At 41.2% G+C, this 22695-nt stretch overlaps 2 long non-coding RNA genes across 3 annotated transcripts; both read right to left on the bottom strand.

Annotated features, from left to right (window-relative positions):
* Positions 1–1931: 1931 nt before the first annotated feature.
* On the bottom strand, positions 1932–5392 carry LOC132894130 (uncharacterized). 2 transcript variants are annotated; one of them, XR_009655619.1, is made up of 5 exons: positions 4655–5392; positions 4291–4495; positions 3506–3945; positions 3151–3352; positions 1932–2822 (listed from the first exon to the last, which is right to left on the bottom strand). It is a non-coding gene; the product is annotated as an uncharacterized LOC132894130 (long non-coding RNA). The 2 variants fall into 2 exon arrangements; XR_009655618.1 differs by having other exon boundaries at positions 3151–3945.
* Positions 5393–13405: 8013 nt separating this feature from the next.
* On the bottom strand, positions 13406–21673 carry LOC132894128 (uncharacterized). Its single transcript, XR_009655615.1, has 5 exons — positions 21597–21673; positions 20638–20658; positions 19658–19678; positions 16215–16233; positions 13406–14076 (listed from the first exon to the last, which is right to left on the bottom strand). It is a non-coding gene; the product is annotated as an uncharacterized LOC132894128 (long non-coding RNA).
* Positions 21674–22695: the final 1022 nt, after the last annotated feature.

Raw genomic sequence — 22695 nt, 5'->3', positions numbered from 1 at the left:
GGTACATAGCAACTTTGGACTAAGATGCACAAGGGCATTGCCTGGCCCAAATGCATTCTGCTGGCCTTCTGCTTGTAACATTTGAACCGTGCCCCCGATTGTCAAAAACTTGGTATCCCTAGAATCCTTGGACCAAGATGATTCCAATGCACCCTATGACGTCATGTCCGCCGGAATAGAATGTCCGCCATTTTGGATTTTGTGAAAATCAATAAAATGCTTTCCCTTCTACAAATTTAGTCGGATTTTCACAAAAAGTGGTACACATGATCTGTGGACAAAGCTCCATGTAAAACCTAAAGGGATTTTTTACATCTCCTATCGTTTGGCCATAACAGCCAATCGAACGTGTCTAAAAAGTCACGGAACAGCAAGTGAGCTCATATCTTGGCAGCCCTTAAACGGATTGAAATCAAACCTGGTACACATGATCAGTGCCCCCTCCAAGGGATGCACACCAACATTGGTGAGATTTGGCCCATAGGGGGCGCTGCAAGTAGCAACAATGCTTACAAATCAAAGTTGGAGGTACATTTCTTTTTGTAAAAACTATAAGGTTCATGTCTCTCAACCAAAATTATGGAGCAGGGGCTTACAGCTTTGGCCGGACCTGAGACAAAGTCATCTCAAATTCTGGGCCCCCTCTTTCCCTGGGCCTGGGACAACTGATCACTTTGTCCCCCCTGCCTGCTTCCCCATTATGGAGTCATGCTGTCTTTGAGTCATTCATGAAGAATCAATATTGTCTTGTTTGTTTATTTACAGAGAACAGAACAATACATTTCACTACTTAATGAACTGTCTGCCAATGTAGTGCATACATAAGATAATATGGTAGACATGTACTATTCAGTTGTGTTCATGCTTATTTCAGTAAAGATTACAACACAACCTTATGAGCTAGTGAACCTTGAATTGCTCTACTACTTTATAATTCTGACTATAGTAAGATAATAAATCACATCATTTCATTCTTCAGTTTGTATCAGTGTTTATTTAAGTAAAGACATGTCTAAACATGCATTAATTAATACAAAACCAGCAAACAAGACATATAACTATATCAATGCTTTGATTAATTGAAACCAAATGTGGTAACATCAAATGTCATAACATCATTCTGGATATGCATAACACATTTGGTGGTCTTTTGTCTCAAGGTGCTTGCAAATACCAATAATTCTCAAGAAATCACTGAAACAGAGGCAATGTAACACTTTGATGTTTCTCATCCAAAGTTAAGTTATTGACTCCATTTCATCTTTATGTTGTCCATTGAGAAGCAAAGCTGTCTCCTTTGCCATGTAAAAAAAAATTTCCTTATACCATATCATACTGATTGTGCTCTGCATGCACACATTAAACATGCAATGTGTCTTAGTGTTTATTTGTGAAATCACATCTTACATGATCATGATGAACGGTAATGTTACAGTGTGTTAAAAGAAAATGAACAAAATTAATATAATTCTATGTCTATTAATTCACTGAAAGTGCTATTTATAAGTTCACATCAGAATATGAATCAATGAAGAACACAATAGGTGGAGACATAATGTGAAATTTCTCAGAATAAACATATGTAATCAAGATAATATATTAGTACAGAAGTATAACTTTGTGTGATGTGCACATTTTGTTTTTAAATTAGTGATATTATTCATGTGACTTTTTTGTGGAATCAGATATGCTGTAAATGCATATATTTATCAGATTTATCAGCCTGTTTATACCACTAGTTGGGTAATTCCATGAAATTTGGTTGCAATCGCTAACAAAAAACACACACACGCAAACAAACAAAAAAAAGTTAAGAGAAGAAAATTAGAAGTACAACACAAAACTCTATGCATGATCACATTATAACGTTAAAAGTAAATTATGTATAACTTTGGATTTTTGAAATCCAGTTGTGACTAGACATTTTCCAAACGTGTACATGTTTATTTAACACAACTATTATGACATCAAAATTTGCTAGTTATGAAAATGTAAATATATTGAATAATCTCATTGTGAGATGATTTCACACATACATACAGTACGCTTCACAAAAAGTGATCAATGCTTCTTGTTGGTTTCATAAAATGGGGCCAGTTGCACAGAACGCTCCATCACCAAAGGTCCTGAGACTCCTTAGTCAACGACCCACAGGGACCTCAGGGTGCTGTGTGGATAGAGATCTGCAAGGTAGTGGGCAGTGAGTGATTTGAGGGTAAGGAGGGGGACACATGTGGTGGGGATGTATTGAAGGTGCATGAGGATGTGGATGAGGTGCTGTCAAGGCTTCCTGTATGGCACCATTGCCACCTCCATAAGCTCAATTTTGTCGCCCAGTTAGATGTGACTGAACAAAACATAGCCACAGAATTGTGACACCTTTTCCTCATGCTGATTCCCAGACTGTTCACACACTGCTGTGGCATGGCATTCCACTCTTCAATCAGCATGTGTACAGAAATAGAGGTTTTAGTTAAAACATTTCTTGAGGTGATTAGGATCAAGGGGGTTGGGGTGGCCAGTCTGTGTGAGCAGGGCTGGAGCAGCTGGTATGGATGAGGGAAGATGGGTCTCCACTGAGGAGAGACTACAAAGGCTGTTGGTAACGGGCTCCACTGGGGCAAAGCTGGGAACACCTGGCACTGGGGGAGGACGGGCTGCATCACTGGGACCAGGCCAGTGTGGCTAGTGGAGATGGGTATGGATGGTCTTCCCAGGACAGGACTGGAATGGCAGATGTAGGAGGGTGGCATTTTGGGCTCCATGCTGATGTCAGGGCTGCGTTCAGCATCTGCTCTTCCTTACCAGGGCACCGGGCGAAACTGGTCACAACACAATGAAAAATGGGGTGTCAATATTTTAGAGTGAACTTGTATAAGTCCAGATAGAGTACTTATAACACTGACAGTCAAATTACCCTAACAGTGAAGTCAAAAGTCAGTGTAAAATTGTGCAGGTGGCCAGTGTCATTTCAACCTAGAGCTCTAAATATTTACACAATATTGAGTACAATTAATTCTCAAAATGTTACACTGACCATAGAGTAAAATTAACACTATATTTTGTGTGGGACCAAATATTATCTGAAAGGAGTTACTGTAATTTCAAGCACATAGCTGAGAGATACTGTTATTCACAATACACTGTTACCTCAATGTGCGGAGGCCCATGGGGCTGTGTCTCATGGTAACCAGACAGATGGTGGAAGCCCTCTGACGTGGCAGGTTTTTCCCCCAACGCAGGCACGGGGCTGTCCAGTAGCTGGGTGGGACCTGTTGGTGCAGGTGTATTGTGCGTAGGGCTCACTCCAGTCCTCGTTGGCTGGTGGCAACACTGATGGTGTCTCTCTTCACTGCGTCAACATAAGCACACACATGGAGGGGGCATACTACACACCACATAGTCACGCTTCAAAAAGGTGAGTCAAAAAAGTAGAGTTGCCAAGATTCACGTGCACAGCATGTTTTAAGCACTGTAAATAATATACACCGTAGGCTGTAATCACCTCTTCCTTGTGCTGATTCCCAGACTGTTCACACACTGCTGTGGCATGGCACCCCACTCTTCAATCAGCATGTGTACAGAAATAGAGGTTTTAGGTCAAACATTTCTTGAGGTGATTAGGATCAAGGGGGTTGGGGCGGCCAGTCTGTGTGAGCAGGGCCGGAGCAGCTGGTATGGATGAGGGAAGACAGGTCTCCACTGAGGGAAGACTACAATGGCTGGTGGTAACGGGCTGCACTGAGGCAAAGCTGGGAACAGCTGGCGCTGGGGGAGGACGGGTTTCCACTGGTCTGGGCCAATGTGGCTAGTGGAGATGGGTATGGATGGTCCTCTGGGGGCAGGACTGGAATGGCAGGTGTAGGAGGGTGGCGTGCTGGGCTCCATGCTGATGTCAGGGCTGTGTTCGGCATCTGCTCTGCCTTATCAGGGCACCGGTCCAAGCTGGTCACAACACAGTGAAAAATGGGGTGTCAATATTTCAGAGTAAACTTGTATAAGTCCAAATAGAGTACTTACAACATTGTGAGAGTCAAATTACTCTAACAGTGGAATCAAAAGTCAGTATAAAATTGTACAGGTGGCCAGTGTCATTGCAACCTAGAGCTCTTAATATTTACACAATATAGAGTACAATGAACTCTCAAATGTTACACTGATCATAGCGTAAAATTAACACTATTTTTGTGTGGGACCAAATGTTATTTCAACTCTTTAAGAGTTATATTAAGACTGACATTTTTTGAAACACATAGCTGAAGGATACTGTCACTCACAATACACTCTTACCTCAATGTACGGTGGCCCATAGGGTTGTGCCTTATGGTAACCAGACAGATAGTGGAAGCACTCTGGAGTGGCAGGAGGTTTTTTCCCCCAATGCAGGTACGGGACTGTCCAGTAGCCGGGTGGGACCTGTTGGTGCAGGTGCTTGTGCATAGGGCTCACTCCAGTCCTCATTACCTGGTGGCAACACAGACGGTGTCTTCCTTCTCTGTCAACATAATGTCAACATAAGCATACACATTGAGAGGGCATACTACACACCACACAGTCACACTTTGAAAAGGTGAGTCAAAAAGAAGAGGTGCCAAGATACACATACACAAGATGCCACATACACAACATGTTTTAAGCACTGCAAACAACATACCCCTCTAGGCTGTAAGTCACAGTGAGCAGATCACAGTGGGGTGTCAGGAACGATGACGGGGACTCCACAAGCCTGTTGTCGTTCTAGCCAAGAAAGGCGTGCTGAGATGGAGCAGGCCAAGGACAACACATAGCTACTAGTGTACGTATACTACAGTGGAGCAGGGAGGGAATCGGTTTGTCATGTGTACAAGGTTTCCACTGGTCATCATGGTACTTCATAAATGTCACACACACACAGTGTGGAAGCACTTAGCTTAATGTTACAGTTCATCAGTCCACAGTCATGGTTACCAAACACTTAGCTGAACATAACACTGAGCTGAACATAGTGTGGCTCCACAGCAGACTGCTCTTGATGGCTCTTCCAGTGCTGGGGTGGTATTCATGCGGTTGCCTCACTCCCCTGACCTCTGCTGTTTGTCACCCCTCTTCTATCTGTTCTGCTGGCCTTCCCCTTGGTGCTGATGTCCTTCTCCCTGTGCTGTCTGTGCATACTACTTCCTGTGACAAAGTCTTTCTCCAACAACAATACGAATATGCCAAACTGAACAATGTCCTCCTTGATGCTGTTAATGGGCCAAACATGTAATTTTTCCTTAGAAGATTGCACAGATCTTGATAACGAAAGGGTTAGATACTGCAGATTATGTGGCAACAGGAAAGGGCCTCATGATGTAAATGAAACATCTCAGCATGGTGTGGACTTAGTCCAATTAAGTGAATAATTTTCAAAATAATGAAAAATTATGTGAAATCAACTTGATTAGGCTTCATGGTAAAACACAAAAAGGTATTGGGAATGGAAATTTGAAGAATTTGAACATTGACAATTTCATTTCATTATAAAATACATCAATTTTATGGGTATTTTAAGAAATAATTAGCAACTGTTCTTTTTTTGATTAATTGATTTTTGTATTGCTTTCTTTATAATTTATATAATAAATAAAATAACAGATAAATAAATTATATATCTTTCATGGATGACCAAAACACTATTCATAAATAAACACAACAAACAAACAAATAAATAAATAAAACACATTGTGGCATCACACAGTTGGTCTTTGATGTGTTACAATACAAGTATACCCCCGTGCAGACTGACCAATATTGCTGATTTCTATTCTATTATATTCTACAAGTGAAATTACAAGGTTTCCGCCAAAAAGTGAAACATATTGTTATCCCGACTCTCGTCAGATGAATGTAGTTCTGCCTTGGTCTACACATACATAGGTGTGGGAATAGAATGCAGGGCCTTGTTGAGTTGGGAGAAGAGCAAAAACATTTCTGCCACCAATAAATGACTCCAACACCATTTTCTGTTCATCATTTAAAGTTACCGCAGCACACCTGAATCCCGCAACTAGAAATAATAGAATGATACAGTTTGAAAGAAACAGTTGTTTTTCTGACATATCACATCAATGATAATGTGCGTGTGCATCCTGACCAGCCCATTTATTTTTTTGACTATTTTAAAGGGCTTCCCATCGGGGAAGCAAGGCAGAACTGCATTCATCTGGCGAGAGTCAGGTAAACAACATGAAACTTGTTTTGAAAAATGTCCCATGTCCCTCCCTGTCCCATGCAAGAAGCCGTCCTGTAGTAAGCTTTCTCCTTGCCACCACCCAGCCACATTTCATGGACGGAATGTGTATGCAACTCATAAAACACACCTAAAACCATAAAACACAACTAAAACATGCACCTGCTCATGCTGTTCTTTCAATAGGGAGAAAATGGAAATTAGAGGAGTGAGATGAGTATTGCTTCATGAAAACTAAAGTATGTAGGCACAACTTCAACAACAACATCTCCTGCGTCTTTACAGTACACATGATCTATTAATGTACCTTTTTCAGTGGTGGGTGTTTGCACGCACTGACAGTATCCATGCTGCTCCAGTAACTTTGCAATCGTACATGATACAAAGATGTCCTCATTGAAGTCTCCCATTATGACTTTCCTCCCAGGGTTTTTCTCAAGTTCAACAATTACCTGCATCAAGTTTTGTCGAAATACAGCAATGTCATAAGAGCTTGGCCTGTACAAAACAGCAGCAAACAAATTCACATGAGGTATCTGAAAATATAGGCATTCCAAATTGCATCTCTGTGGAACTGACACCTGCACATCAATTTCATCTGAATAATATATGCCAACACCACCTCCTTTTTTCAGTTTCAACCCTGCAAAGATTGGTTCGGAGTCATCATAACAGCTCACTCTTGGATTGTGATCAAAGTTGTATGCTGGAAGTTGTGGCTTGTCCCCGGGGTCTCCGTTTAGCCATGTCTCTGTTAAACAAATACAATCAGCTTTCATTAGAACGTTATGGGCTTGGAGATCCTTAACGTGAGCCTTCAAACTCTGTACATTGTGCAATGCTATTCTGCATACAGTGTTAACATCAGACAAAATAGACCTTCCGTAGCTGAATTTGGGCATACTTTGCACGGCTGACTCTACTTTCTCATCACAAAATATAGCAGACTCCTTGAATTCTTCAATTATCAGTCCATTAAGATTTTTCACACGACTAAGCGCAACATATGCTTGACCAGGAGCAAAGATCTTTTTCAGTGACACAACAGCTCTTTCAACTGTAAGGCCCTGACATTTATGGACAGTCACAGCCCACGCCAAACCAATGGGAAATTGCCTTCGCACACCACCAGAATTACTGACTACGTCTTCCTGAATTTCCAGCACCGTTGAACGTTCGGAATGTCTTTTAGACTTTGATCTTTGTATCTTGCCAACATTAGGGTCTTCGAACTCCACATGAATGGCCCTCGGTATGTCATCATCTTCTTCACCTTTGATGATTTCCACAACTGTGCCACATGCTCCATTGACAAGGCCATCGGACACATCTATGTTCTTCTTCAACATGACCCTTGCGCCAATACCAACTTGAACACATTTAGGCAAACATGAATTGAAGACTTTGGTGTGGAAGCCAGCCATTTTTTCCATTCTTCCAGTTTTGGGATTTCGTACAAAATCTTGAGCTGGTATTTGGATTGCATCTGGACACGTCTTGTTCAATTTTTGGACATTATATTCCTGCACCTCCGCATTCGTAGCATAAATGTGAATGGCATCAGAGTCTTCTCCAGTTTCACGCTGCTTCAGTGTGAGCTCGTCATGGACGTTGAGAGGTTCTTTCTTTTTACGCACTCTGATGCGATTTAGTGCTTCTGCGAATGCTGCATTTTGTTGTCTCACAACAGTGGTCAGTTCAAAAATTTCAAAGTTGTTCTCCCACAGGTTGGCTCCTTTGTTGTCAGCATAAAGAGGTGTGCCTTTTACAGGTCGCAGCTGGTAAAAGTCACCTACACAGATGATAGAAACATTGCCAAATAGCGAGTAATCACCAGTCTGTTTGATTTGCCGGAGTCTACCATGGACATAGGCCAGTAGACGATGGTCGACCATCGAAACTTCGTCGATTATCAAAATTTGCAAGCTCCTCATTTTATTTCGTAAACAGTTGACTTTTTCATCACCAAGAGGTTGATAAGGCAGTTTCACATTTGCGCCAATGGAAAAAGTGTTGTGAATTGTCGCGGCATTGATGTTGTATGCGGCCACGCCTGTAGGTGCCGTAAGAAGCACAGTGAGCTCCTCTGGATTATCAGCAAGCTGGGACAATAATCTCGTCGATTCGTAATGTATGGCCTTTATTAAATGACTCTTTCCACATCCTCCGCCACCTCCAATAAACAGTCGCAATGGGTTGGGGTTCTTTTCGGAAATTTTCTGCAAACACCAATGTCTTACCGCATATAATATTTTAGACTGCTCTTCATTCAGTGATCGTAATAAATCCAATGCATCTTGTCTGGGCATCGTCATATGATTAGTCTCTAGCGAGCATGCAGTTTGTGGGTGGGCTGTCAGGTCAGGGATATATGTTGCGGTGTCATCATCATCTTCATCGGCTACAACTTTGTCTTTCATGAGATCCAAACAATGAAGGCGCTCACGCTCTGTCTCTGGGCACAAACGAGACCATGCATCTTGCAAGTCAACGTTCTCTTCAGAAAGTACCTGCCTAGCTTTGTCAAGCTCATCACTCTCTTTTTCAAACAGAGCTCTGTTGTTATCCACAATTGACTTGACAGTTTGAACGACACCACCACATTTAACTGCGCCATTCTGGTAGAATTGCTCGTATGACTCGTAGGGGGGTGGTTTAAGGTGACAGGCTTCATAGTGAGGCAAAAACAGTTGCAGCAGAGAATGGAAGTACTTTTCCGGGTCTCGTGTGGGAGAAAATCGAGCATATCTCACAACAGCAGGTTGCGATCGTGTTCTCCGTTGCACAAAGCCGCAGTTGTTGTTGAGCTCTGTTACGTCATGTGAGGCTCTGACCTGAGACTTTGAAAGAACTCTGTATTCTGAACAAAAACTGGCCAAGCACAAATCTTCAAATTCAACCAACTGAGGTCTGTTCTCATATCGCTCGACAATATTGGTCATGAAAATGCTGCTGTTGTCTTCACACTGTTGACGAGGTTGAGTTTGAAGCACATGCAAAGGTAAACTCATTCTCATGGGATTTTCACCAACGGGAATGTACTGTACATCACGTGAGCATTCCTTCAGGTGCATATGTGTTAAACGATACACTGCTTCTTGAGCTGAAACTTCTCTGTTGTGGAGGTACACACTTCCAAGCTGCCGAAATGTCTGTTTGGCGTCCAAGTTACCATTTCGGGCCTCGTTTTGGGTACGTTGTAAGAGCAAACCAGGTTCCTGTTCTCCCTTTGTGACGTAGGAAAGTATGTAAACACTAGCAGAAAATGCATCCGTGACAAATTGTATGTCCATATTGCCTTGCCAAGCTCGAAGTAAGTCTTTATTGTACTGGTTTACCCAAATTTCTGCAGGATTTCGTTTCATGACAATGTTCTTCTTTGTGGACCATATATTGTATGCCCTTTCAAACATACTTTGATCTATACCCAGAGATTGAAAGAATGCATCAGTTGTATTGGAATTAAAATCTGGTGCAGTTAATGCAGCTCTGACACTGTTAATTATTTCACTTGAACGTTTCACCTCGTCATTATTATTCAGCTCCTCTGCGCTTACGCCTCTTGTGATGAAAGTACGGTTTGACGGAGGTCTGGGGAAATGAAAACGGCAAATCTGGTTTCGTTTTCGGCAAGTCCGGGAATGTCTTGTGCTGTGCTTCTGTACACTGCTAACTGTCTCAAAAAGCTCTGGATCTCTTTCTGAAGGAAGTTGACATGTGATGTATCTGTCTATGAAAGCAGCTACTTCAGCATCGCTATTCTTATCAATCTTTGGCACGTTTTCAATCCAAAACAGGCAATGTACATGGGGCGAACCACGTTGTTGAAATTCAACACGGTAGAAATAGTCTTTTACTTTTCCAATAGGTTCAGCTGGTGACATGATTACATCCCGAAGAAAAGAGTGCCAACGGTAGTCAAACATGCGTGCTGCTGTCACAGGGTTTCTGCGTATGAGTCCACATTTGTCCGACCAGTCAAGATCAGAAACATTTGGTTGTTTTCCTTCCACCCTTTGCAGACTAGACAAAAATTCTGGCCATCTCAAATCCGCAGAACTGAACGATGCAAAAAATGTGGGTATAGAGAGTTGTCTTATCATGGCAAATAAATCTTTCTGTACTGACATCCAGTATGGAGGTGTGCCACGAATACCACGTAAAAATTTGTAGCCTTCATTGTTCCGCAATATTTGTTGGAGTGAGTCAGAGTTTAGCAACGTCTGTGGTGACACGTCTTTTTGAGAGCCTTTGCGCAATGCTATTTGGATGCTGGATTGGACTTGTTGGACTTCTGAAATATATTGTGCATAGAAAATAAAGTCTGTGTTCCGTGCAAAGCGTCCATCAGCGTTCAGTATACGTGTATTCAAGTATCGTGACAGGCTTATTTTTGACTCTCTTTCAGAATGGAATGTAGGCCCACCTAACGGATATAGGACAGGAAAGGACTTTGCTTCATTTGTCTTATCAGATAGCAGGCTAACGGGAGTATTTCCTTCAGCAGGTGCCATATTCAGTATGTCTTGAAAATGTTGATCAACAATCTCTGAACCCACATCAACAGGTTGTAATGATGTATCTGACACAAGCCCACTCTGATCTTTAATATAAGTCAAATCTTCTTCTTCTTCTTCATTTCCTTCATTATCATTTTCTTCATCACTGTTGTCAACCTCGTCTTTGTTGTGATTGTCCACTTCGTCGTTTGGGTCAGTGCCATCCAAAGAGTTCAACCACTGATCATTCAAAATGACGTCATCATACCATCTGTTGTTTTGGATTAAATACCTCAGCGCATTTCTGACTCGTTCAGTGTGAACATACATATACTCATAGTGACCTTTATAAGATAATTTGCGTTTAAGTTTGACTCTAATCATCTTATCATCGCCTTCATTTCTTGGAAGTATGTTTGTTACAGTTGAACAATTAATAGGAACACTGACACAAGGACCATGGCAAGCGCGTTGGCGCCCTCTAGGCAAACACAGCAGCTTCAAAAAACAGATATTTTTGGCTATTAAATGTTGCTCTAAAGAATTCAAACATTTCAGCTCTTCTGGAATGTCATCCAAATGCAAATTGTTAGTAACGCTTTCCTCAGGGAGAACGCAGTTACGTAATTTTCGATGACAGGTGTGGCAAATCCATAATTTGCTTAATGGGCTTTCAGCCAAATGACATTCAGGCTCACAGTCGAAGTCACACACGTGTAAATATTGGAAAGTTATGCATCTCTTAGCCAGCTCAGCAACCTCAACGCTTTTGCTTTCATAGTTATGTGGTTTGCACTCAATAACCTGCTTTCTGAACAGCAAGCGGTGACAGCATGAGCACGGAAATTCAGGTCCACGGCTGACGTTCTGTCGAAAATGAGCAATGACGCAACCCATGTCTTTCTGTTTTTTCTGAGAAGCGTTGTATCTGTTAAGACTCCTTTGGGTTTTAAGTATGCGTACATTTTCATTTTGATAGTACTTCGTTTTGTTGTACTGCTTTATTTTGTTTTGAAAAGAAATGTTTTTCCTGTATTTCGCATGACTGTAATTACGCACAGCATTCTGATGTTTCTTGTCGGTCTTATATTTAACACGACTGTAATTACGCACAGCATTCTGATGTTTCTTGTCGGTCTTATATTTAACATGACTATAGTTACGCACAGCAGTCTGGAATTTTTTGTTGGTGTGATACTTGACTTGTGAGTATTGACGGACAAGATCTTGAAATGTTGTGTTTTTATATTGGGCTTTAGACTTTTGTTTAACCTTTGCTTGAAAACATGTATCCTTTTTGTATTTCTTTTGAAAACGTTGAAGCACATACTCACGAAAGTCTGGGTTTGTCCGATATTTCTTTAGGAAATGGTCACGAGAACATTGACGCTTCTTCTGCTTCATACATTCATCTTTATGGTACTTTTCCTGCAGCCTTGCGAGTTTTGCTTGTCTGAAACTGGGGTCATTGTGATACTGCTGTCGCTTTTTCTCAGCGTCTTTTAGCTTTGCAGTCTCTGATTGGTTCAACTTTCTCTTCCGCTGTGGACGAGTGCGTTCGTCGCTATGACAGCACATTCCAGCACACGCTCTTCTGTTTTGCTTGTTTTGAACGCATACCACCACATCATAATGATTTCCAGTGTGATTTAAATAGATGCAACCTTGTCTGTTTGATAATGACTTAGTAGGACCGTGACGATTCCATCTGCCGTTATTGTATGTCATAATGTCTAATTGCAAGAAGTCGGCAGCAGCAAAAATATCAATCTCTGTTGCCCAGGAACCAGAATAAAAAATTCTTGATTTGCTGACATAGTCTTGAACAGATGTGTATTCATCTCTCAAATACCTTTCAAACTGTGAAGTGTTGTTTTCAAGATGTTTAACTACAGCCCTTCTAATTTTTAAATGTTTTTCTTCATCCCCACAAATGCTGAACGAGATGCTACGATAGAAACAATTTCCATCAGGATTGATACTTTTTGTTTTACATGGAGAACCCATATCGCTAACCTGTACAACTGTGGAAGACGTACGCTTACACATGTCATTTGGTAGTTGAAGACGTGAGCACAAACTGTCCTGTTCCTGGCTTGACAATGGTGTAAAAGCTTGCCGGTCAACAGTCACATTAGTAATCAGAACCTCATCAGCCTGTGTGTCAGCAGATACTTTGCTATTGGTTGCCTTTGCCAGTTTTGGTTCACCCTTCAAAACCTCACACGGGCTACAGCGAACATCAACAGATTTACCTGCATTTGAACACTTTGCGCCATCATCATCATATGCGGTCTGCTCAGACACCTCACCTTCCACGACATTGCTTGGAGATAGACTGCTCACGACAGGTGTTGGATGTTGATTCAGCATTGCATTGACGCCTGTTACCTCGAATGGTACTCTCTCTCTGAATTTTCTGAACCATCGTCCCAAGTTCAGTAGGTAGTTGTGAAGACTTTCTATACAGCTGAAAAAACTAACAGAACTGCCATAGCGTCTGTTTGCGTTGTTCTTTCTGCCGTGGGAATCAATTACTGCAAACCACGAACCTTCCTTCACAATTGCACATGTACTTGCAGAAACCGTGAACAGACAAGCATCATTACTAAGTAAAGTGCGTTGTAAAGCTACATCAAGTGGCATTACATAATCAGACAAAGCATGATCATATTCATTCATATCAATGAAACCTGTGTAAGATTCAGCAAAGTTTATTGAAAATTCAGAATTCCACACATTGTGTTTAGTTGGTAGTTCTGTGACTGATACATGTCCATGCATTTTATCACTGATTTGATCTGCACTTCTCAGACGTCTATACAAAGCACTTCCTCTCATCAATATGTCGTCTAAATCTCTGGCCGTCCATGTAAGAACATTCTTAGTCTTGGACCGCAAAACTGCAACCAGGCTGACTGGGCCGCACTGCTTGTCTTTGATGTCACCAAAGCGCGAATGGCCTTGATGAAACGATCCCATCAGGAGAGGCTTCGCTGGAGCATCGACAGACTGAAAACAATCATTAGTAGCATTGGTAGAAGTTACAGTAACTGACACAGAGTTTGAGGAGGGTTTGAGAGGTTCAGAGTTTGAGGAGAGTTTGAGAGGTTCAGAGTTTGAGGAGAGTTTGAGAGGTTGAGAGTTTAGAGGGCTTTGACTTTCTTTGACTTTGCTTGCAAGGCTTTGCCTTTGGCTTGGACATTCGCTCAGACATTCGCTCAGACATTTGCTTTGAGATTTGCTTTGAGATTTGCTTTGCGATGCTGGCTGTATTTCAAGAGGCGCCGCAACCTCTTCTTCAGCAGACAGCTGCCTGCTCACGTGGCGTGCCTTCGCCGCCCGGGACTGCTTGCTTCCACGTGGCATCTGCAGTAAAAGGCAAAACAGTTACATGTTAGTCCATGGCAAATTGATATGTAGACAATCATCTGTTACAGTATTTAAAAGTATAACAGATACAAGAGTAGCAATGTTTTCACCCCTATTACAATCACTCACATCTGTTACAGTGATAAGTATAGCATAGTAACACTTATCTAAAGTAATATACATGTTAGAAGAAAATTAACACCAAATACCCCAACGGAACCTGCGGTTAAAGCATTAGTTTAAAACTTTTCAAAACAAGCAGCAATGACAGAAATAAGATAACAATGGAGTAAAGAAGCTTGTCAGCACTGAACCATCAGAACAAGCCCACTCACACAGTTCATATAAAAACTAAAAACTCACAAATACAACAATCTAGGTCCTATACAATATTACAGTATAATAAATGAGGAGATACATTAGCAGAAAGTGTCATATTGTATACTATATTAAAAATACATTAGTACTGAGTTCTGTGTAGCCACTGATATCTGGACAAATACAATGCATTACACCTTTTAGTCACAAGAGGGCGATCTAATGCCACAAGCTGTATATGGCTCCTGGAACCAGCAGTGGTCATGTGCCTGGAAAATGTACATTTCTAGGAAGTGGAAATACTCAAACATCCACTTAACAGCTAAATTAACACTGTTGGGTTAAATACTATACATCAGTTTTTACATCAACACAGGTGCCACAGGCCACATTCATTTAACAGTTACATTCAGAAGACACTGAATAGGCCCTGAAACATGCGCACCAACTACACTGAGTTCTATTGGTAGCCCATAGCTTCAAAAAAAAACAAAAACAAAGTGGTAACCTTTCCTGGAAGGTCAGACGCTTGCATGCCTGCAGACAATATTGTACAGCTAGAAATACAATCTAGACAAACTAATACATGCCTTCATTTCCAGTAGGGTTGACTACTGTAATAGCCTTTTCACTGGCCTCCCCAAAAAGACCATCAAACAGCTTCGACTAATCCAAAATGCAGCAGCAAGGGTTCTTACGAGAACAAAAAAGATTGGCAACATTACTCCAATTCTGAGAACACCGCACTGCCTCCCAGTGAGCTACAGAATTGACTTTAAGGCATTACTTCTTGTGTTTAAATCATTAAATGGGATGGACCCCAGCTACCTACTGGATATATTTCAGCTGCACGCACCAACTAGGTCACTAAGATCAATGCAGAAAAACTTGTTGGCAATACCAAATGTCAAAACTAAGTGTGGTGAGGCCGCCTTTAGCTGCTATGCTGCAAAGCTTTGGAACCAGCTACCAGATGATGTAAAAAATGCTCCTACTGTGGACAGCTTTAAATCCAGACTCAAGACAAAGCTGTTCTCAGATGCTTTCTCTTAGTAATCAAAAATTTTAACTTTTGATTTTCTAATTATTTAATGCTTTTCTTAAGTAATGCCTCTATTTTTTATCTCTTTTGCTGTGTTCGTATACTTTTATTTCATCTTTTTATTTCTTTTATTTTATTTTGTACATGTTCTTATATTTTTATTTTATTTTTGTGAAGCACATTGAACTGCATCTGTGTATGAAATGCGCTATACCAATAAAATTGCCTTGCCTTACAGCTAAGCGCTGAGAAAAATTATTAACTTTCCTGAATTTAATAATGGCAAGCTGTGCATTAAAACTGGGTGAGGGCAATCATTCCACCCAGTCTTGATCACAGTGATGTCAATAAAACAGCATACTCAAACAGTAGTGAAACTCTACAGACTATACATTACATTCACAGTATAACCACGCGATTACACCAGAAGCGACTTGAAAAGACAGAAGCTACAAAGAGTCGCTGGACTGTTTTCATAGCAAGAGCGACTCGAGCAATAAAAGCGACCGAGTATGACCGTTAAAAGCAGAATGCAAGCGTTCCGGCATTCCGATTGGCTGCTGCGTTTGTCGCCGAGCGACTTCATAGCTTCATATCTTATCATAATATTCGCTGAAGTTCAACTGCAAACTGTCGCTCGAGTTGCTCAATCGCCTCTTGTCGCCAGCTCGCAATACAAAGTCAATTACTTCCGTCGCCAGTGTCGCTCAAGTTGCTTCTGGTGTTTCGAGTGTTGGTTATTTACCTGTAAAACCAGATTAATAATAATATTTACCTTAGAACTCTTTTGCGTCCTGCAAAAGAGAAACACGTTAGTTTGACAAGCAGTGGTCTCTCACAGTCACACACACACACTCAATGTAACTTAGCTCAGTGAACCCTGAAAATACCTGCACTGTATACTTGCCTAAATGGCCAAACATGTATATGTAAACTAATGTTGTCTACCAGGTGATCTGACAATGCAGTGCAATGCAGAGCTTGCTTGTAACGGACACGCACAGCCTGTGCTGCAGGTATCCAGGCGTTTGTCATGGCAAAGCATGCATGCATGTCATGGTGCATGTATATGTAAACTAATGTAGTCTACCAGGTGATCTGACAATGCAGTGCAATGCAGAGCTTGCTCGTAACTGACACGCACAGCCTGTGCTGCAGGCAGGGCTCGAAATTAACTTTTTTTCTTTGTGTCCCCCAGTGGTCCCGAATTCTGTGTTGTATTGTCCCGAATGGAAGCAATAGTGTCCCCATTTTTTTCCTCTCTGAAATAACCAGTGGTTAATATTATCATATGAAGTTACTATTATATTTGTAACTATGCGATTTTGAACCCTTTATATCATTTTTACAATAAGTCACAAGACACAAGCGACACGTCCTATACATCATCTACTTCAAAATTACAGTTATTGCATTTTCAGTTTATTAAACTTTGGCGATCTCACTGTATGAATAGATACCTGTTTATTTAAAGGGGCCAACTAGCTCATTCAGAAAATGTTTCAACTCCCTACATCTGCAGTACACTTTAGCTGAAAATAAGACCCCTTTTATGTTAATTTCATCTACTTATACCTTGAATATCTGTTGGCACTTATAAGGCCAACTTATAATTTTCACCATTACCGTTATCCATTTTTATGAACTTTCCGTTATCCATTACCGTTATCCATTTTTATGAACTTTCCGTTATCCATTTTATGAACTTTCGCTGCCGGGTGCAAATGTGAGCAACATCAACATAGTGGCAGGTCCGAGCCTAGTTGTGCTGCTGACTGACTAAACTTTCTGAACTAGAAAGACACCAAGAAAACTCACTTATTCTGTTGAACGGTATCTTCCGTCAATATCATCCACATCATTCCTGTTGTATTTTATAACGTGTCTATTGCCGCTTTTCCACTACAAACGCGGCTGAGCCGAGCCGTGCCGTGCCGAGTCGAGCTGAGTCGAGCTGAGCGGGGCTGTTGGAGTTGCATTTCGACTACAACCGCGCTGAACCGTGCTGGCTGGAAGTGGGTGGACACATTGGGTGGAGTTAGCGAAAGTGGGTGGACGTCACGTGATGTCGTTAAGCAGCGCAAACAGTGACATCAGTGACAGTGGCGGAACAAGTCAGAGCCGGGCCGGGGGCGGGGCAAATGACCGGGCACTTTATTAAAGCTTATCATAACATCATTTTAGGCTACAAAATGTCCGCAACTGCGGTGTTTACCAATTTCAACACTACCGGGTGCAACTATGTTATTTAGTACATCTAGTCCTTCAAACGAACATGTAACTCAGAAACAAAAAACATTAGGATACTGTACATGGCTCATAATAAAACATCAATAGCCTATACTGCGCACATTATTTGAAGGGCATACGAATGAGCGCTCAGAGTGGTGACAGGAAGAGTCAGAAATAAAAGGAGGGCGGTGCAAACCTCACTGAATGCACTGTGTTTACCAATTTCAACACTACGGGGTGCAACTATGTTATTTTGTACATTAAGTCCTTCAAACGAACATGTAACTCAGAAACAAAAAAACATTAGGCGACATACTGTACATGGCTCATAATAAAACACCAATAGCCTACTGCGCGCATTATTTGAAGGGCATACGATGAGCCTTGCGCTCCGCGAACTCGTCCACGATGCTCTGTATGTCACTGATTCAGTGATCTTTTAAGCAGTAGTCTCACGACCCGGATAGTAAACAATAAACATGGATGACATGGAGTCGTTAGTGTTGCTGGTCTTGGTGCTGTGGCTTGTTGTCACCGACAACGCCAACAGATACTGGCAAGAGCGTATAGATGAGGCGAGGCGCATAAGGCTTCAGAAATTCTCGTAATTCGTAATTATTCTCCTTCCGGGTTTGCGGTGTTTACAGATCCCAGCGCGCTCGCGGGGCGTGTGTGGGCATGTGAGGACACTCCTCCTCACCAATCAGTGCACAGGGGAGTGTCTGCTCACGCCCCCAACCTCAGTCAGCACGGTTTGGCTCGCTTCAGCCCCACTCCAAAACGGTGCGAGTTTTAGGGGCTAAGCAGGGCTGAAACGAGCTGAGTCGTGCCGGTTTTTGGTAGTCGAAACGCGAGCCGTGTCGGGCTGAAGTGAGCTGAAGCGAGCTGAAGTGAGCTGAAAAAGGGTAGTGGAAAAGGGCCATAACAGTGTTCATTCAGTTCATAGCGTTGCCTGCAGACCAGGCGATGACACTTTGGATCCTGAAGGTCCCGGAGACGTTATGTCTGGGCTTTCAGTTTCTTCCCCGCGGTCGGTCCGCTTCAACCACTTCAGCATTTTTGTTCTGGCAAGAGTCGGCGCAGCGTGTGCGGTAGCAATTCCATTCCAAGTCCATATAATGCGGACTCCGGCCGAAGATTCTAGAACAGAATGCGCTGCTCTGTAGCCTACGGATGCAGGTGCATCGAAAGTGTAGCTACTATGTATTTTTCGCTGTTAACGTTTTAAAATTAAAATTGACAAATTAGGTGAATGTCTACGTATGTGTTACGGCTTTGTAAATAATATTAATGTAGAACTTTTTTTTCTAGATCTATTTTTTTCCATTGTCCCGAGATTGTCCCAGATATGATAATTTTGTGTCCCGATGACATTTTTTATGGTCCCCGGGACATCGGGACACCGTTAGTTTCGAGCGCTGGCTGCAGGTATCCAGGCATTTGTCATGGCAAAGCATGCATGCATGTCATGGTGCATCTTAGCTGGCTCAAAAGTAATGACAGCCATTCCCTCCAAGTAAAACTTGACTATAATGTTAATCCAAACCTATAATGTGTCATTGCATTATTGCAGATAAATAAGTTGTTATAGTAAAGCTAAACCTACTTCTGTTTCAGTGTTAGTCACTTGACAAATAGGCTACAGTCAATTACAATTTACACAGTTTTGCTTCATTAAATATTTTACACTGAGAGCAGCTTTAAGTTAACATTTCTTCATTTTATTTTCAATGCATCACAAATTGCATATAATTTCTTTTCTTAATTGAATAAGGGGCTACGTTATCCAGTAATCCATTCTGTAACAGTCTACAGCTAACTTGGATATTGGACACAAGCAGCTCATTAAATCAGTGCAGAATTTGATTAGTTAATGGTTATTATGGTTATTCTGCTGTGGTACATGGCCTTGGTGATGATGAAGACATCAAGTTGTTTGTCAACAAAACATGGTGCAAATGTGTAAAACCAAATGAATATTCTTACCTTCAAAGTTGTAATGGCAAGCTGCGAAAGAGAAACAAATCTTGTTAGTATGACAGCCAGTTTGCTCTCACTCACACACTCTCTCACACACACACACACACACACACACACACACACACACACACACTTAATGTAACTTAGCTCAGTCAACCTTGAAAATACCTGCACTATATACTTGCCTACATGATCAAACATGTATATGTAAACTAATGTTGTCTACCAGGTGATCTGACAATGTTATATATGCAGAGCTTGCTTGTAACTTACACGCACAGCCTGTGCTGCAGGGATCCAGGCGTTTGTCATGGCAAAGCATGCATGCATGTCATGGTGCATGTATATGTAAACTAATGTAGTCTACCAGGTGATCTGCCAATGCAGTGCAATGCAGAGCTTGCTCGTAACTGACACGCACAGCCTGTGCTGCAGGGATCCAGGCGTTTGTCATGGCAAAGCATGCATGCATGTCATGGTGCATCTTAGCTGGCTCAAAAGTAATGAGAGCCATTCCCTCCAAGTAAAACTTGACTATAATGTTAATCCAAACCTATAATGTGTCATTGCATTATTGCAGATACATAAGTTGTTACAGTAAAGCTAAACCTACTTCTGTTTCAGTGTTAGTCACTTGACAAATAGGCTACAGTCAATTACAATTTACACAGTTCTGCTTCATTACATATTTAACACTGAGAGCAGCTTTAAGTTAACATTTCTTCATTTTATTTTCAGTGCAACACAAATTGCACATAATTTCCTTTCTTACTTGAATAAGGGGCTACGTTATCTAGTAATCCATTCTGTAACAGTCTACAGCTAACTTGGATATTGGACACAAGCAGCTCATTAAATCAGTGCAGAATTTGATTAGTTAATGGTTATTCTGCTGTGGTACATGGCCTTGGTGATGATGAAGACATCAAGTTGTTTGTCAACAAAACAGGATGTGTAAACGTGTAAAGCCAGATGAATATTCTTACCTTCAAAGTCGAAATGGCAATCTGCGAAAAGGAAACAAATCTTGTTAGTATAACAAGCAGTTCTCTCTCACTCACTCACTCACTCACACTCACGCACTCACACTTAATGTAACTTAGCTCAGTGAACCCTGAAAATACCTGCACTGTATACTTGCCTAAATGGCCAAACATGTATATGTAAACTAATGTAGTCTACCAGGTGATCTGCCAATGCAGTGCAATGCAGAGCTTGCTCGTAACTGACACGCACAGCCTGTGCTGCAGGGATCCAGGCGTTTGTCATGGCAAAGCATGCATGCATGTCATGGTGCATCTTAGCTGGCTCAAAAGTAATGAGAGCCATTCCCTCCAAGTAAAACTTGACTATAATGTTAATCCAAACCTATAATGTGTCATTGCATTATTGCAGATACATAAGTTGTTACAGTAAAGCTAAACCTACTTCTGTTTCAGTGTTAGTCACTTGACAAATAGGCTACAGTCAATTACAATTTACACAGTTCTGCTTCATTACATATTTAACACTGAGAGCAGCTTTAAGTTAACATTTCTTCATCTTATTTTCAGTGCATCACAAATTGCACATAATTTCCTTTCTTAATTGAATAAGGGGCTACGTTATTCAGTAATCCATTCTGTAACAGTCTACAACTAACTTGGATATTGGACACAAGCAGCTCATTAAATCAGTGCAGAATTTGATTAATGATTATTCTGCTGTGGTACATGGCCTTGGTGATGATGAATACATAAAGTTGTTTGAAAATATCTGTAATACACATCACCATGTTAAATGGCAGGCTAATAATATTTTCTTGAATTTAAGAGCAACAAGCTGTGAATTTAATCTGGTGGCAATCACTCCAAACAGTCTTGAACCCAATTGACTGCAGCATTGATCGCGGTAATGTCAACAAAACAGGATGTGTAAATGTATAAAACCAGATGAATATTCTTACCTTCAGTCGAACTGGTAATCTGCCAAACAAAAACAGATCTTGTTAGTATGACAAGCAGTTTGCCCCCCCCCACACACACATAACTGGGCGAGGGCAATCCCTCCACCCATTCTTCAACCAAACCCAGTTGACTACAGATCAGATAACTGTTCAAATTCAGTTGTTAATGTATGTTGACTCTCGACACTTTAAAATCTTAAACAAAAAAATGTCCATACAAATTGCTACTAACAACACCATGTTATTGTACACACACACACACGTATATGGAGCAATACCACCTCCCAGCAGCCAATTCCGTTACTACACAACCAGCATTAAAATGTGCATAATTCTGGCGACCGTGTAACAACAAATTTTGTCTTAGAAGTGACTGCAGTAAGTCTGATTAACTTGACAACAAATCTCCAACTTAAGCTAAGCACAAAACACAACATAGCCGAATAAATGCAAGCAGTGGCAAAAAATTTGAAATATAAAGTGTAATCCATAGGGAACTCAGCTCACTGGTTACAGAAAAAAAAAAGATTTCAAAACGGTCTCTTCCTAATCACTTACATAGACACACAAAATACACTTGACCTGAACACAAGACATTCAACATTAACGAAGAATTCCTCACTTTTCGGACAGACGCACACCCATACCTGCCAACCTTGAAAAAATTTTATGACTACAATTTTACAATTTCATGAGTACCCCCCCCCGCGTCAACCTCACCCCAACCCGGCGCGCATGCGCCCCCACAGACCACAACCAGCAGACCAAAAACACACTTTCAATCCAGTTTTATTGACTGACCTTGGGAACATAGTCCAGTTTTGCAAAACATTCCTATTGAAGGACTTTGGGAAACTGTTATTGATGGCTCTTGGGAACTTCCTTACGTTTTGAAAAGCACAACAAACATTAAATACATGTGCAAATGAAATGAAATTAAACCAGAGCCACTCTTTCAAAATAAATAACACATTAAATTAATACAGTATGTAAAAAAGGCACTTTCAACACAAAACATGGTATGCACAAATTTCCCATGCAATAGGTTTAGACTTTTGCGTTTTTTAACATGTTGGAAGTTGCAGATTTGGCTTTCTGA

Source organism: Neoarius graeffei, chromosome 11, assembly GCF_027579695.1.
Source record: "Neoarius graeffei isolate fNeoGra1 chromosome 11, fNeoGra1.pri, whole genome shotgun sequence".
NCBI lineage: Eukaryota > Metazoa > Chordata > Actinopteri > Siluriformes > Ariidae > Neoarius > Neoarius graeffei.
This window is presented reverse-complemented; position numbering and strand designations above follow the sequence as displayed.